Raw genomic sequence first — 16,430 nt, 5'->3', positions numbered from 1 at the left:
ATCTAGACAAAATGTAACACATGTATTAGAACTGTACAACTGAAGAATTGAAATGTTAAGGTGGGCTAAAAATAAGCCCAAGGCCAGGTTGTTTTTCAAAATGTTTTTGCAAGAAGACAAATAAGCTGACCATGTCAGCAATAAATCTGGTAACATTTTCTGTGAGACATACAGAAAGCTGTGTCCAACTATGTCAGCAATAGAAAAGTAACATTTTCTGTGTGACATGAAGAGAACTGTATAAGAATAACATACTGATCACCAGAAAGTTAGACAAACCTTGTACCTACATGCTTTGTCTCCTTGCTGCAAGTAATAAAGGGTGCCTTGCTTGAACCTAACGTGCATTGGTCTTTGAAGTTTTTTCCTTTTACAGAAATCAAAAATGATGAAGTCATTGTTAGTTACATTAGACTCAAACCTGAGTGTGGAATAACAATATGGAAACCCTATAAGAAAACAAGCATGAGTAAATTGGAAAAAGTACAGCAGAAATATATCAAGGGCATCCATGGATTTAAAAATTTAAGTTATTATAAAAGACTAAAATATCTGAACCTGTACAGCATCTCTTACAGATATCTAAGAGGAGATCTTATTCAGGTATATAGGGCATTTCGAGACAACTACCATTGGGAATGTTTGGGGCTATCAAAAAGTACTAGTGAATCATCAGATAACCTATGTAGAAGATTCTATAGGAAGGAAAAGTGTGCTAATTGGTTCTCTAACAGAGCAGCTGATGCATGGGACAGACTACCAAATTACATTAAAACAAGTGATAGTTTAGATATTTTTAAGAACAGTCAGGACACTTATTATGGAAACAAGTGCTTTGGTATATTGGCAAACTAGAAGGGCATTAATGCTCGTGCTTGAAATATTTGTATGTGTGTATGCATGTGACCATGCAGAGTGTAATGTACAATATAAATATTATTTTCAAAAGCGGGTCAATCTTCAGTGATTCTTGTCAGAGGAAAAGTGACTTGGAAAGGTTAGGTGATATATGCCCTCTGTTGAAATAGGAGCATTTGGCTTGGATGAATAAGTACTTTTTGAGTTGCATTCTAAATTTGGAATAAGTGTTGATTTCCTTAATGTCAGTGGGGAGGGCTTGCCAAACAAGAGGTCCTTCAGAGGAGAAAGCAGATGAAATGCTGTGAAGTTTGTTTCTGGTAGCAATGAGAGTTGGTGTGGCTTGTGAGGAGTGTCTCAGGTTGTATGTGGAGGTTTGTTTGTGAAGTCTAGCTGCAAGAGGAGTAAATATGCAGAGCTAGAGTAATTTGTAGAATGCGAATCCAAAAAGCAGGTTAGATCTATCTTTTTTGAATAGCCATTTGACTTTTTCTAGGTGATACAGTGATTTTCACAGAGAGGTTAGTTTGTAATGAATCAGCAGATGCTGTTAGAGACAGTCTGGAGTGTGACAATGTTTTTCCTGGAGGCAGAAGTAAAAACTGGGAGCCCATATTCAAGTTGAGAAATGAGACCTCTTTTGCCAAGGACTGCTTTGGCTGCTTGGGATATAAAAAGGGCTATCTTTTTGGCCCAGAAGAGGAGGGAGTTTATCTTAGTCTGTTTATGTGGAAATGTAAGAGTTGTTTTCTTGCATGCTTTCATTTTTTCCAGACTATCTCCCTTTTCCATGAGCAATTTAGTACTTTTTGAAAACCAGGGAGCTGAATTTGATTTAATTATTTTATTCCTTATTCCAGCTAGTGCATTTAATATGCTAAGGAATACTGAGCTGAACAGAAATGTCATTTCAGCAACATTGAAAAATATATCAGAAATCAAGTACTCAAAGTTTAACTTAATTTAAGAGAGCCCATGAATATCTTACTGATAATATAGAGTGCTATGTCACTCTGCTTAAAGTATTATCCAGATACAATGAAATTCCTTTGTTTTTGACCACTTTAATGATATTATTGGATGAAAAGTTTCTTCAAATGGGTCGTCATGCAATCTTGGAATAAAAAAAAGAGTGTGTGTGGTCCCCACCTGCGGTAGAAATGAAACTTCTGTAAAGAGGTATGAAGGAAAGCATATGGTACAGTACAGTATAAGCTCTTTCACACTTCCTTACAGAAGTTTCACTTCTACTGTACATGGCAACCATGCACATTCATTTTCCCTGCAACCATTTTGAGGGAGACTAGATAGAAATGTTTACTATGCATGCTGCCTGTCACTACTTTGCCTTTGCACTGCCCCTGTTACAGCTGCCATTGAATTGCTGCTGCCCCAATGCACTGACATTTGCTTAGATTTATTTATTGTAGTCATGATGTTTTCAGAAAAGCATTTGGGTATGAACCTGTACTGTAGGTATGTATTCCACCTGGATATTTTGCATGCATTATTTCTATTCAATATGGTCACTTATGCACGTACTTTCCCTTATTTTCAGTTATCTCTGCATATTCCTTTTTCTTGCCCCATTGAACCAGTTTGCAACTGATTTAGGGGCTTTGGGACTGAAAACTTACCTGGTTATCAAGTAAACACCTACAACAATGCACACATACATAAACAAATAGATGAATGCAAAATAAATAGAATCTGCCAACACATTTTCAACGTTTTCTGCCACTACCAGCTCAATGACTCATCTGACACAAGCCTGGAAAAAAAGTTTGGACAGTTAAAAAAAGTAGCACTCTTAACTTGCCTTAGGAATAACAATTTCAATATGTATAATTACGGGGATTCTTACTGCATATGCTGGTCATTTAAATTTGTCACACCTGACTGCTATGCATTACATCAGTACTTTCCACATAAGACAAAGCAGGAGGACAGTCAGTTTTGGTAATCAGCATTTCAACAATGGAGAAAGGGCATGTGCAGACACACACACACACACACACACACACACACACACACACACACACACACACACACACACACACACACACACACACACACACACACACACACACACACACACACACACACACACACACACTAAAGACATGGTAAGGGAATAGTGCATTGTGATACTAGTACACCTTTAATTACATATAAGTGAGCGGTATGGTTCTTTGTTCCCCAGTTATTTGTTACTCTGTCCATATTTCTTGTGGTAAGGGTTTGAGTGGTATGGTCAATAGATGCTGCTGCTGTGAGGGGATCGCACATGCTGAAACTGTGTGTGTGTGTGTGTGTGTGTGTGTGTGTGTGTGTGTGTGTGTGTGTGTGTGTGTGTGTGTGTGTGTGTGTGTGTGTGTGTGTGTGTGTGTTTGTATGTGTGTGGTTGAAAAGCTAAAGTAGAGTGCAGAAACCTTTCAACAGCCTGTGTGTGTGTGTGTGTGTGTGTGTGTGTGTGTGTGTGTGTGTGTGTGTGTGTGTGTGTGTGTGTGTGTGTGTGTGTGTGTGTGTGTGTCTGTGTGCATGTGTGTGTGCATGTCTGTCTGTCTGTCTAGCTGTCTGTGTGTGTCTGTCTGTATGTGCAGTTGAAAAGCTAAAGCAGAGTGCGGAAGTCAAACTCTGCCCTTAGTGGGTGGAGTTTGACTTCCGTACTTCCATTTCACATTTCTCTTCCACTCCAAGCTCTCACACTGTCCAATAAGAAATTTCACTTTAAAAAAAATAGCAATCCTAGGATGTGGAACATGTGTAATATAAGCAACCAAATCTCTATAACTATTGTGAAGCAGATCTAATAATTTTAAATCCGCATACTGACACTTACTGATAAGACAAGTTAATATCTGTTCTATTATCTTTCTTATAAAAATGAACACTGTTCAAACTGTCAAGCATTTTCTGTTCATAGACAGATTTTAAAATGCTTAGTATGTAGTCTTTCATGTATCTAACCAGTATGTTAGACTTTAATTTACTGAGTGCCTGCCTTTCAACACCATTTAAATTATGTTTTTTAACAGGGGATTTACATAACATTTTCCAGATGTCATACTCACAAGCACTTTCAAATGCCAACAACACTGAAAGAAGAGGTAGGTTAAAAGTACATTTTTTTGAAAATACATCTATACATTACTATAACCAAGAATGTTATCAGCCAGTAAACATTATAAATTAAGTTTTTATGTAAACAATTTTAAGTCAGTAATACTTGTGGTAATATCAGCATTCCTCATAGCACAAAACAAAACAAAACCTCTTGTGCAAAACCTTTATCTCAACTGATGAAAACTTATGGGAACTTAAACTGACTATCTTGCACTTGTTAGTCAGGAATGTTGCATTCTAATTTCTTCTGCACCCCCTGCCATGACTGAAAGTCATTTTGGATAATTCACTGAAGCTCTTTGTTGTTGCAGTCTTGGTTGTTAATTTGGTTGTGGATTCCCATTACTCACTGCCTTACTGTATGACTGAAATGACATGGGCTGCTGGGAATGATGTAAATTCTGATTGGTTGTATTCATAGTTCAGACCTGTTTGAGAAACCCTTTGGGTTCTCTCTGCAACACCATTGGACAACATCTGCTCCTGATGTTCTCCACTAATTTCAAGAAAATTAGGTGTTTTATTAGAGTCTACATCACCTCCCTCATTAGATTGTCCATTCTAATTGCTCACATCTGAAACAGCTTTAGATCTATTATTACTAGGAAAGTGATATGCCATTCCCTCTGTGTATGTTTCCAGAACATGGTGGTGATATACCGATGATCAATCATTAAAAATGTGTCCTCATATGCCATGCTGAAGGTGGAAAATGTGAACTCTTTAATGAGATTATTGCTTAGCTCTGTAATCTCCTTTAATAAAGAATACAACTGCCTTTCGTAATGCTAAGTTAAAATAGCCATGAGCTCACAGAGAATCTTGTCAAGAAATATATAACTATATTTATAACTGTCGCTCATGTAATCTATTCCATTCACAGCTCTAGAAATCTGCAGTCCTTTAGGAACCTTTTTTTTTGTGAAATGCAATATTTAAAATATGTATAGCACCATATAAGAAAGTGGCATTTGTATAATTTATCTAATGTCTTAATATCATCAGGTAGAAACAGTACAGTGACATGGCAATGAATGGTGATATTTAATCCAATATTAAATTGATTGGATTTGTTTTAAATTATTTAATATCTAGTACTTTAGGTATCATGTTATCTGAAATATTTACTCTCCTGGCTGTGAGAGTTCCATTGGAACCTTTATATAATGTTTAACCTCCTGCTATTTGGAGTGCCTTCATTAACTGCCCTTCAGGATGAGGAGTACTATGTAAAGTTAAATTATTGAGACAGTCCTCATAGATGGAATTGCTATTAGCCAAACTAGGGTCAAAAGAGAAAAAGACAAACAAAATAAACACAAAATGCCTTGATCCATTAGAGTATAAACAAAAATACTACAGAAAAAAATCACTCTGCAAGGAAGACACCAAACCTTGATGGCACATTGAAAAAAGTAATCTTTACTCTCAGTTTAGGTCTTTCCTATTTTACAAATACTGAGTCTATAATTAAGACACTTAGTATTAAAACTTAGATAGATCAGTCACATGACATAAACAACCAATCACAGAAAAAAGCAAATAAACAGAATTCATTAAACACACACACACAAACACACACCGACACACATACACACACACACACACACACACACACACACACACACACACACACACACACACACACACCAAAATTAAAAAGCAAAGAAATAAACTTATTGAGACCAAGTCAATAATAAAATAAATCTTACTTATTAATTATAATGCATTACTGTAGATGGTGCCCGGTCAGTGATGACTTGAATAAACATGTGTGATAGTTCTGTTTGATGATTTCATTAGACTGCTTTCATTTAAAGTACTATGTAACATGGCATAAGTTCAATGAACAGCAATACATGACCTAAGTGGATTCCTCAGCACACAACTGCAGGCATAAGCATGTTAAGCTTGACGACATGGTAAATTATTTAATTTTCAGTGAACACGTAACTTGTTATCGGTTGATGGAAAATGGAAAGCAACAAACACACATTATAGTTTCACTATCATACTGTAACTGAAGAAAATGTATTTACTGAAAGGTTTTATTCTACCTCACAATACCATTGCATGCATTAAGATTGTTTAACCTTATTAAAACCTCATATTTCTTTCAAAGCACATATTCACTTTGTAAACATATCAGGAGCAATGTAAGCAGAGTAAAACATTTTTAGCATTCTTAAAACCTTTATATGAGTTTCACTTTAGGAAGACTATCAGCATTTCTTTGTATTAGACGTGACACTTTAAAAGTGTTTTTTTTTTTTTTTGTAACATGGTTCATGTGTTTGTGCATTATGGATTTAATTATTCATACTGTAAATGGAAGGCAAGTTATCTGCAGAGAAGGCACCTTAGTTGGGAAATGAATCAAAGAACTAAGAGTAAACATATGTACAAAAACATACGAGTATGTGTGTGTGTGTGTGTGTGTGTGTGTGTGTGTGTGTGTGTGTGTGTGTGTGTGTGTGTAGCCGATAACTATATTATATGCCTGTGTGTGTACTTCATGTCCTTTCAACAAAAAATAAAAATAAAAATGGAAATTTTGTGTAACTGTATATGTGTCTACACATAAACATATACACATACATGCACACATATGTGTGTGTGTGTGTGTGTGTGTGTGTGTGTGTGTGTGTGTGTGTGTGTGTGTGTGTGTGTGTGTGTGTGTGTGCATGTATATAAAAACGCATGCAGCTTATAGAATACTACATGTGGGATGCAGTACTGTACTTAAATGCACATCTGAGTGTGTGTGTGTGTGTGTGTGTGTGTGTGTGTGTGTGTGTGTGTGTGTGTGTGTGTGTGTGTGTGTGTGTGAGTGTGTGTGCATGTGTTTGCATGTGTGTGTGTGCATGTGTGCATTTAAACACAATTAAGTACTTCTGATTTCCTTTTCTTAATGTTTTTAATGCAAAACCACATAGTAAACTGCATATTATAGTTGTCATCAATGGTCACATTTCCTTTGTAGACTACAAAATGCTCATGCACTCAAACAATGTAACAACTGACTCAAAGTCAGTGGGAATCTCTTACCATGGATCTGTGTGTACCAGATATGCATCCTCCTCTGGAAGGATGTCACAAAAAAGCATAAAAGGCCTTTTTATGAACATTATCATCGCACCTAGTGGATATAGTTGCCACCTGTCTCTCTTTCTGCAGTTCTGTTCTGTGGGGGGTGGCTTGAAAATGGTAGATGTATTGGTACTTTACAAGAAAAAATATTTTTTGACTTTTCTCTAAATGTCACAGAAATCTTTGATATTACATTTAAATTATCTTAACATAGAAACTATTATAGATAACCAACATGTAAAGCTTAGCATTTCAATACTGTGTTGCTACTTATGTAAATTTGTCAGAAGAGTTGACAATTGTTTTTAAACCCCTTACTGATCTAGTCGCTTTGAAAGGGGAGTGTTAAGTTCTCCTCCTCTCTGTAATAAAAACAGTGGAAAACAGTTACAGAGCTTTATGTCTTGTTTATATCAGCTGCTGTGTTCCTGACATTAGCAGGGTTAATTGCCCATCTAAGATTGACAAGCGGTACCTGACAGGGTAAACTACAGATTTAACTGTGTCTATGATATGTCATGCAGGTGGAGCAAATTCCTCTGCAAAGTATGTGAGAAGTTAAGCTTAAAAAAAAGTAGGTGGGCTTTCCCTTCTTTTGACTCCAATGCAAATAAATAAAAGTTTTAAAAACTACAAGCAGGATTCTGGTACCTATACAATGCTGGAACCATACTGTAGGGAGAAAAGAAAGAAAGATTGAGTTAAACTGGAGGAGAGGGCAGAGTTTTCCTTTAAAACTGGCAGTCTCCATCTGAATGTGGTTATAATAGTTGAATGGGCTTGTTCTTATTTCTGTTATTAGTAATTCAAGCAGGCTATTTTGTACTGACTTTTTGTGAGGTTTACTCATTCTGAGATTCATTGCTTTCACTTGGCTTTGAATATCTGATAACTTCTCCTAATCTTTTCTGCCCTTTTTCCTAAGAATCCCCCCCCCCATTATAGACCTCAGCAAAAGCTGACTAGACAGGCCATCATCCAACCACCCATGGAAGAAGTTCACTCCTCATTCTGCTCTCCCTTCATCTTTCATCTACTCATGTGCCAATACTATCTTTAGCCCAGTGACCAGAGAGTCTGGCTTCACTTCTCTCACCACAAACCAGTTGCTTATGTTTAAGTGTAGATCCTAATTGTTCCAAGTTTGGGAAACTACATGCTTCCCCCCACCAAGTATATAGGTTCTATAGAGAAGACAAGGATTACAAGGATTATTCTGTTTAGCTAACTCCTCCCCATGGTAGCCACAACAACCAGAGATTAGAACCTCAACCTATCTAGTTACACAAGCTAGTCAACACAGTACTTAACACTCACACCACTGCAGAAATCTGACTTTAACACTGTTAGAGTGCACTTTATAGAGGATGACATCATCAGCCACATAACTACTACAGAACTGCTTGATGGACATGCACATGCTGATGTGTACTTTTAACCCAGAATGGACCTACTGTGCAATGAGGTTATCAGCCCCTTCTGTGACATGCTGTATTTCCTACCTACAGTGAAGCCACTCGTGCAGTGAGTTATGTGTTCTCCCTTCCAGCAGAGTAGGTGAGTTAACATTAGTGAGTCAGTTCCATACTGTTCCACTGGCTGTTCCAGTTTCTGAGCTACAAAATGAACTGAGTCATTTGTGTCACAGACAAGGTTTCAACCATCTGTGACATTGGGCAATATTTTGTGCTGCGCATTCAGGCAAGTGATTTCATAGTTGAGTTTCACTGTGCTGGCATGTTAGTGACATTATATCTCATGGAATAGCTCCTGTTTCTGATAACAGACAGTCAATGCTACTCCAGAATAGAGGGCCAGTATAGCATCTGAATATGACTAAATACTTTGGAATTGTGGCAAGATGTTGCTAAGATAATTAATTACCTTTAATTGCTTGATATAACCCATATCATTCAGTTGTAGCATGGAGAGATGAGACCCTGACTACTGCCCAGTGAACTCAGGTTCATTTAGTAGCCCAGGTACTAGAGCAGCTGATGTTATAACAGGAGGTCAATAACAAGGCAGGTTCTGCTCAGCTCTTTCAGGGCAGAATTGAGAGATGCATGACAGGACACACCTTTGACAATACATCCAATGGACCCATGTTAGAAAAGCACTAGTTTACAGCAGAGTGGGTGGGGCAGTAGAACTGGTATGTTGCCACATTAGCAATAGTAACTTTCTTAAAATGTCTGTTGTACACCTACACCCACTCCATAGTACATTATCCTATACATTAGGGTATTATTAGGATGTGATTAAAAGAGGTCATTTCTTCAGTTAGCAGTCATGACAATGCAACGCCCTGCCTTTACTCTCCTGTTCACCTTCCAGCCTCATATATAGTTAACTCGTGTTCCAGTCTGGGGGTTTCTGATAGACCCAAGGGATAATGTTGGTAGCGGCAAACATGGAATTTGAGGGGAGGCAAATGTGTTCATTGCAGTGGCAGATTATCACAATGCTCTGACAAGCTAGCTTGAAAAGCTAGGTTGATCCAAAGAGTCAAATGAAGGGTTCCCATCTGCAGTGCCAATAACCTGGATTTGATTAGTGCCAATATGTTAGATATCTAGCAGGATGATTTAAATTTACAACAACAAGCTTTCTTCTCTCAGATGTGGTACAGAAGAAAATGATAGACAGTAGGGAGAGACCAGGAGGAGATTTGCAGACAAGAGACAATGAATGAGGACACAGCCTGATTTCTACAGTAAGACATTTGAACCTATTAATGACATGACATCATTGCAAAGCATAATCCACATGAGTGAAAATTTTTACAGTATTAAGAAAAAAAAAAGATCATGACCTGTAGTTTTATGGCCCGGGCATACCTCTCAACTGCACAGATTTTCACAGAATGTCCAGATTTTTCCCTCATATGTTTGGTCTGTTTTGCCTAAAATTGTGGTTTCCTGGCAAATTAGTGGCAAATCATTAAAGACTGAAGTTAGAAAATAATGACAGACATTTGAGTTTCAGAATTCATACTCTTCAGAAAATGCATGCTAATGCAACACCTGTTATTCTATCAACATTCTAGGTTTGTAAGAGTAATATTTAAAATTTTCCCTATTTTTGGGCCTTTCTCACACTTTTATTGATGGCTCTGTTTAGATTTCTTGTTCTAAGAGGTGGAGAGATATGCAGGGGTTTCCACTATCACACCTTTACCCCTAGAATCTATGAATAAAGTGGACCTGGGACTTAAAGTCAGCAGGAAGGAAACCAAAAATGAAAAAAAATGAATTTAATTTAGTGAGCATGCACAATGAAGAGATATTTGTTGGCACATCACATACAAACTTAAAACAATTGCACAAAGCAAATGAATTAACAAGTTAGACATATCAGAAATGTGTATTATTAGATTTTAATCTTTCTGTTTTATTATTGTATTTTCATCCTTCTAGATTTGTTTAACTGTTTATTTTTTTCTTGGTTGAGATGGTCTTTTTTCAAGAGATACCCCAGGTAAGTTAATTTTGTCCTTACACTGGGGAAACTCTCCTTCTTTATTTTGTGGACATCTACCTGAGCTACAGCCAGAACCGGCAGATGACACCTTATTTTAACAGCCCATCCAAAACATCAAGAATACAGAAAACCTTAAGAATATGGCACCCTCTTATACAGTACTACAATGTCAGTACTGGAATGCACATCCAAGCAGGTGGCATAAGGATGCAAACAACAGCCTTTTGATTTTCCTGGCAGTTTCAATATATATTTTAAACTTGAACTGGTTAAGGTTCAGTGTGGTCAAGTTCAACTCAGGGAAGATGAGTGTACCTGTCACTGTATTTTTTAACAGGAAATCATTACCAGTACAAATGTATGTTTTAATGGTAGAAGCTGGAACATACAGAGTTAACTTGCAAACCCTCAAGAAAATAAGTTGAAAAGTAAATTGTTTTACGATTCTGTTATCTCTGTTTCAGCTCAGGGCAGACACAATGTCTAGAAATGGAGGTTTTCCTATTGTCTTGAAACAAAAAATGGAGAGTGAGGAATCTACTACTCTAAGAGTGTAGCCCACTCTCTATGAGTGAGTAAAAAAATAGAAAGGAAGAACACTCTTCGAATGTCTGGTGTCAGGTGACCAGATCACTTGGGAATGAGCTAAGTTGTTGCCGAGGCTGGAGTCCTCAGAAGGACTTTTTTTGGTTAGGTTGTAGGTTTGTTGCTTTGTCCAATTAGTCCTCAGAAGGACTGTTGATTTTTGTGGTCTGGAGATATGATGGAGGCGGTGGTTCTTAGAAGAGTGGAGGTGGTCCCAACTAGAACTTTTGTAGCCCTGATAAGGACTATGTTGGTCCTTTTCAGGACAGTTGAAGTCCTGAAAAGGACTGTGGTGGTCCTCAAAAGAACCATTGAAGTCCTGATAAGGACTATGATAGTCCACAAAAGGATCTTTTTAGCCCTAATCAGGACTAGAGTGGTCCTAAACAGGACCTTTGTAGCCCTGATGAGGACTGTTAATTAGAGGAATCAGGATGGTCCTTATAAGGACCGTTGTAGTCGTCAGAAGGACTGTGCCATCTAGTGGTCTCAGTTGTTCAATTAGGGCCCTAACAGGGTCTGATTTGGTCCTTATAAGGGCCTTTGTGGTAAGGTGTCTTTTGGATAAAAATAGTCCTGAAAAGGACTTTTGGTGATCACTCCCTTAATGTCAAGGCTGACCACTCCTTACTGGTATCAGTCCTGAGTTGTTGTTTGTTTTTCGGCTTTTCCCGGTAAGGGGTCGCCACAGCTGAACTCCAGTCCACTAATGATTGGCAGTAGATTTTTACGAAATGCCGAGGTGCCAGCTCGACATCTAACCTGCAACGAAGGCACGCCCATTTACACACGCATGTCTTTCGAATGCTACCCAACCGCGGGAAGGACATGCAGACTCCACACAGAAGGCACTCTCAAGCCCAGCTGAGAATCGAATGGGAGAACCTCTTGCTGTGAGGTAACAACACTACCACCATACCATCACGGTATCAGTTCTGAGTAGAAGCTGTAATATAACAGCCAAAATGCAGAAACATATAAACACAAAAAACACAAAAGCAAAAAACACAATCAAGCAACTATTTTCAGAAAAGCAAGCAACATAAAAAAAGAAGAGAAATCTTTGATTAAAAGATCCTCACAGTGAAAGGAGATAGCTGGAACAAACTGACACCGAAGACAGTTTGAGTCAAACAGCAGTCCTTTATTTCCCAGTCTTGCATGAATACGGATGTGAACGTTCTCCTAGCATTGTTCTGAGTATACCATACAATGATCTTTGGCTTACTTATATACACATATGAGTGGGCGTGCCTTCACTGTTAACCAATCAACATGAAGGGGCATTGAGGGAGCATGGCCTTTATTCAGAGAGCCCCTTCAGGTGGGAGTGGTTAAAGTGTTACAGTAGTAGATATGGCAGAACTCTTAATGTGCATATCTTACGTTAAATAGTCATGATACAAGTTATTAAAGAACAAGCGTATGTTAATTACATAGGGACTTAATTTCATTTTAAACATATAACCTCATACAACTAAGATGACAGAGAATTCCCTCTTCAGAATACTTGATAAATAAACAGGCAAAAACAAACAACTTAGTCTTACTACATAAACATGTAAACACATAACAGTATGTTTACTCCAATGTTAAAAGCTAGATTGAGGTGATAGGTGACCTAGATCTTGAAAATGTTATATTTGCTTCATTACTGGAATGGATTGTCTTGAAACAGAAATAATTATGAGGTTTCAAATGTAAACGTGTTTAACTGTTTTACAACTTCCATTTCTAGGAAAACTTGTGAGAGATATGTACCTCTGACGCAGAGGTGCTAAATTCATAGTTTCTGTTAGCCTGGGAACTGAAGGCAGGTGACAAAGAGTGATGCCATCCTGGCTAACCCATCAGTAATGTGTATTATTAATTTAAGATCTATCTCAGAGAGTGAGTCCGTGCATTTTGTATTTGTCTTTGGACCTAGAAACATCCACTCATCAGCACTTCTGCTTGTGTCTTGCTAATAGTAATTTTGCTTAGATATAGATAGGAATATAGTAAAGGCTAGTTTAAATGTTTTCTGTATTTATTTGAGACTGTGCTGTAATGTTGTTTTAAAATATTTCCTGTGATTCTGAACTCTGTAGTCACTGTGCTGGGTTGTTGGAGTATTGTCTTGTTCTTTTATTATTTATTATTAAATATATTTAAACCTTTTAATTGTGGCTGGTTTGTTTAGAGATATTTAAGCTCTTACAGTACTTGCATATTTATCTGATGACACTGTATAAGCCACTTCCAAATAGCTTTGAAAGTCTTGGTCACACTTACTATTTGGATAATATTAACATTACACAGTAAGATCAGGCACCCTTTGGTAAGGGCCTTAAGTAGCTGATAAGGGTGGCTGGTGGCAGCTGATACTACCTTATAGTCTGAGCAGAAGGGGTCATAGCTAGTAAACCTGTGTCAGCCTTTCCCAGGTGTGTGTGTGTGTGTGTGTGTGTGTGTGTGTGTGTGTGTGTGTGTGTGTGTGTGTGTTTGTATATCAATCAAATCTCAAAGTGTGTGTGTGTGTGTGTGTGTGTGTGTGTGTGTGTGTGTGTGTGTGTGTGTGTGTGTGTGTGTGTGCGTGTGTGTGTGTGTCAGCTACTTGGGCAGGAACACGAAGCACTAGTTGGACAGAGAGGGTGCTGGAGGTCTTACCTTGACCACTCGGCTGACATCTTAATTCTTTAGCTGTGCTAGTGGGGGTCTTATTGGGGATCTAGAGAGAGAGGGAGAAAACCAGCCCCCTCTGTGCTCTTAAGGGAAATTGTACTTTACTGCGTGTGTACTTGTCATCCTTCCAATGTGTTTATCCCTCACTGGTGCTAGTGGTGAGGATTGAGGTTCCTTGATTACTGTGCCAGAGCAGGGGCATCACAGTGACCATGGAAGTGGTATATGTAGGTTTGGTTTCCCTCATGGCAAGATGCAGGTTGGCTTGTCCCCTTTATTTATGTTTTTTTCTATCCATAGCAGGCTATGACTGTTTGTTTTTGGCCCAGTCATAACTTTGTCCAGATGTAGCTTGACATGTCCTAGTGGAAGTAATATACTGAGCTCTCTGCAAGGTGTGGAAGTTATAATGTTTCTAAAGATTTGCTTATACAACTATTTGTCAAATGTGTTTTTGTTGCTACAATTTAATTAATGTTGTTCTGTGTTTGCTGGCACTCAAATCTTAATGTGCTAGAAGAATGGTACTAAACTGGACACTAGGGATTCATTACTTAAAGGGTTTACTTATTCCATTCCCTCTAGATGCATTGCCCCATTAGTTTACATAGTATCAGTCCATATGGCTTCAGTATGGTGCCTTTTGAAAGACCCAAAAATTGAAACAGCAACACTTCTCCTTAGGCCTTAACAACACTTAAACTAGTTATCAGGTGAGTGTATAAAAGGTTCATAGGTGTGTACTAGGCTAATGGCCCTGGAACCTTTACAAGCCTAGTCCATAGGATTAACCTGGCATTGTGCCACCCGACCTTAGTTCCCAGTGCCTCTGTCGAGTAGAGCCACTAGAGTGATCCCCGGGGTGAATTTTCTATTTCTTATCCACTTATCAAGATTTCTCTTGAAGAGGGCCAGAGAGGTGCTCTGTTTGACATGTATGGGAAGTCTATTCCATAGCATGGGCTGTCTCTGGGTTATGAACCTGTCCCTCCAGTATGTTCTGTTGATTGTTGTAATGAGATTGAGGTCTCTGGAGCATGTGGTGCGGAGGGATTGGGATTTCTTTAAATGTAGCATTTCTAACACAGCTGTGTCAGACATGGCTTTGTAAGTCAAGCAGAAATCGCCTCTAAGTAGGTGATATGAAACAGAGAATATTTGGAGATTTTTCAGTCTGTCCATATAGGACAAGTGTTTAAGGCCTAGGATCCTCTTTGTGAGGTACTTTTGCAGCCTCTCCAGTTGTTGCAGGTGTCTAGTGAGGTAAATGCCAAATGGGGCATTGTATTCAATGATTGGTCTAATGAGGGAAGAGTAGAGGAACACAATGACCTCTTTCTTCCTGGATGCAAAACCATTAGTAATGAGATGTGCCACATAGAAGGACTTTCTGACCACAGTGGCAATGTGGTGGTCAAAAGAGTGGTTGCTGTCAACCTGTGTTCCCAGATCTCTTACAACGCCTTCTGTGTTCAGTGGACTACCATCAATGTGGTAATTCATGGGAACTGGGTTTTTTCCCAAAGGAGATGATGACACATTTTCTGACATTGAGCTTAAGGCCATGGTTCTGACACCAGTCGTTGGTCTCAGTGAGGCCTTTCTGCAGGATGTCAACATCACTTGAGGAGTTAATAATGGCTCACAACTTGAAATTGTCTGCGAACTTTGTCAGCCAGAGTCCCTTCATGTTGGCCTGGACTTCTGAGAAGTAGATACCGAACAGGAGAGGACCTGGGACCAATCCTTGTGGGACTCCACTCGTGACTGGTCATCAGTCTGACTTGGAGTCAGCTACTTTCACACTGTGGGTTTTATCTGTGAGCCAGTCTGCAACCCACCTAGTGATATAGGGGTTGATGTCTAACTTAGTGAGTGTTTCCATGATTCCTGAGTGGGGAATGGTATCAAAGGCCTTGGCCAAATCAAGGTAGGCTGTATGAACCACCTTGCCTTCATCTACAGCTCTGGTGACTGAATCAAAGAAGTCAACCAAGTTGAGCAGGCATGATCTACCCTTCACAAAACCAAACTGTGTGGGATCCAGAATTTAGAAATTTCCTATATCCTTGTTTATTAGGGCCATGATGATGTGCTCCATAGCTTTGCATAACAGACTTGTCAGGCTAATGGGGCGATAGTTCCCAGGGTCTGTCGCTCCTCCTTTGTGGAGAGGGATGACTATAGCAGTGCGCCATTCGGTAGGGACAAAGCTTGAGGTGAGGCTGTGATTGAACAGGGCACACAGGTAAGGTGCCAGTTCACTCTGTAGTTCATGTAGAACACAGCCAGGGATATTGTCAGGTCCCATAGAAGCTGTATTCTTGGCCTTGGACAGTGCTGTTTTAACCTGTGCAGCAGTAATACTGGGTGCCTGGCAATCTACTGGTATTGTGATTTGTCCTTTGGGAGGGGAGAGAGGGGTAAAATTGGTACTAAATCTGTCAGACAGTATATTGTCCATATCTGTTGGCTCAGTATAGGAGGTACCATTGTGCAGTAGCTCAAAGCAAATCTGGGTATTGCCATGGAGATTCTTTACATAACAACAGAAGGCCTTGTGGTTGTCTTTACTATCTGCTGCAATTCTGTTTTCATAGTTAGTTTTAGAGGATTTGATGAGG

The sequence above is a fragment of the Protopterus annectens genome, chromosome 3.part0, assembly GCF_019279795.1.
Source record: "Protopterus annectens isolate FY-2018-M chromosome 3.part0, PAN1.0, whole genome shotgun sequence".
Lineage (NCBI taxonomy): Eukaryota > Metazoa > Chordata > Ceratodontiformes > Protopteridae > Protopterus > Protopterus annectens.
Note: the sequence above shows the minus strand (reverse complement) of the source record.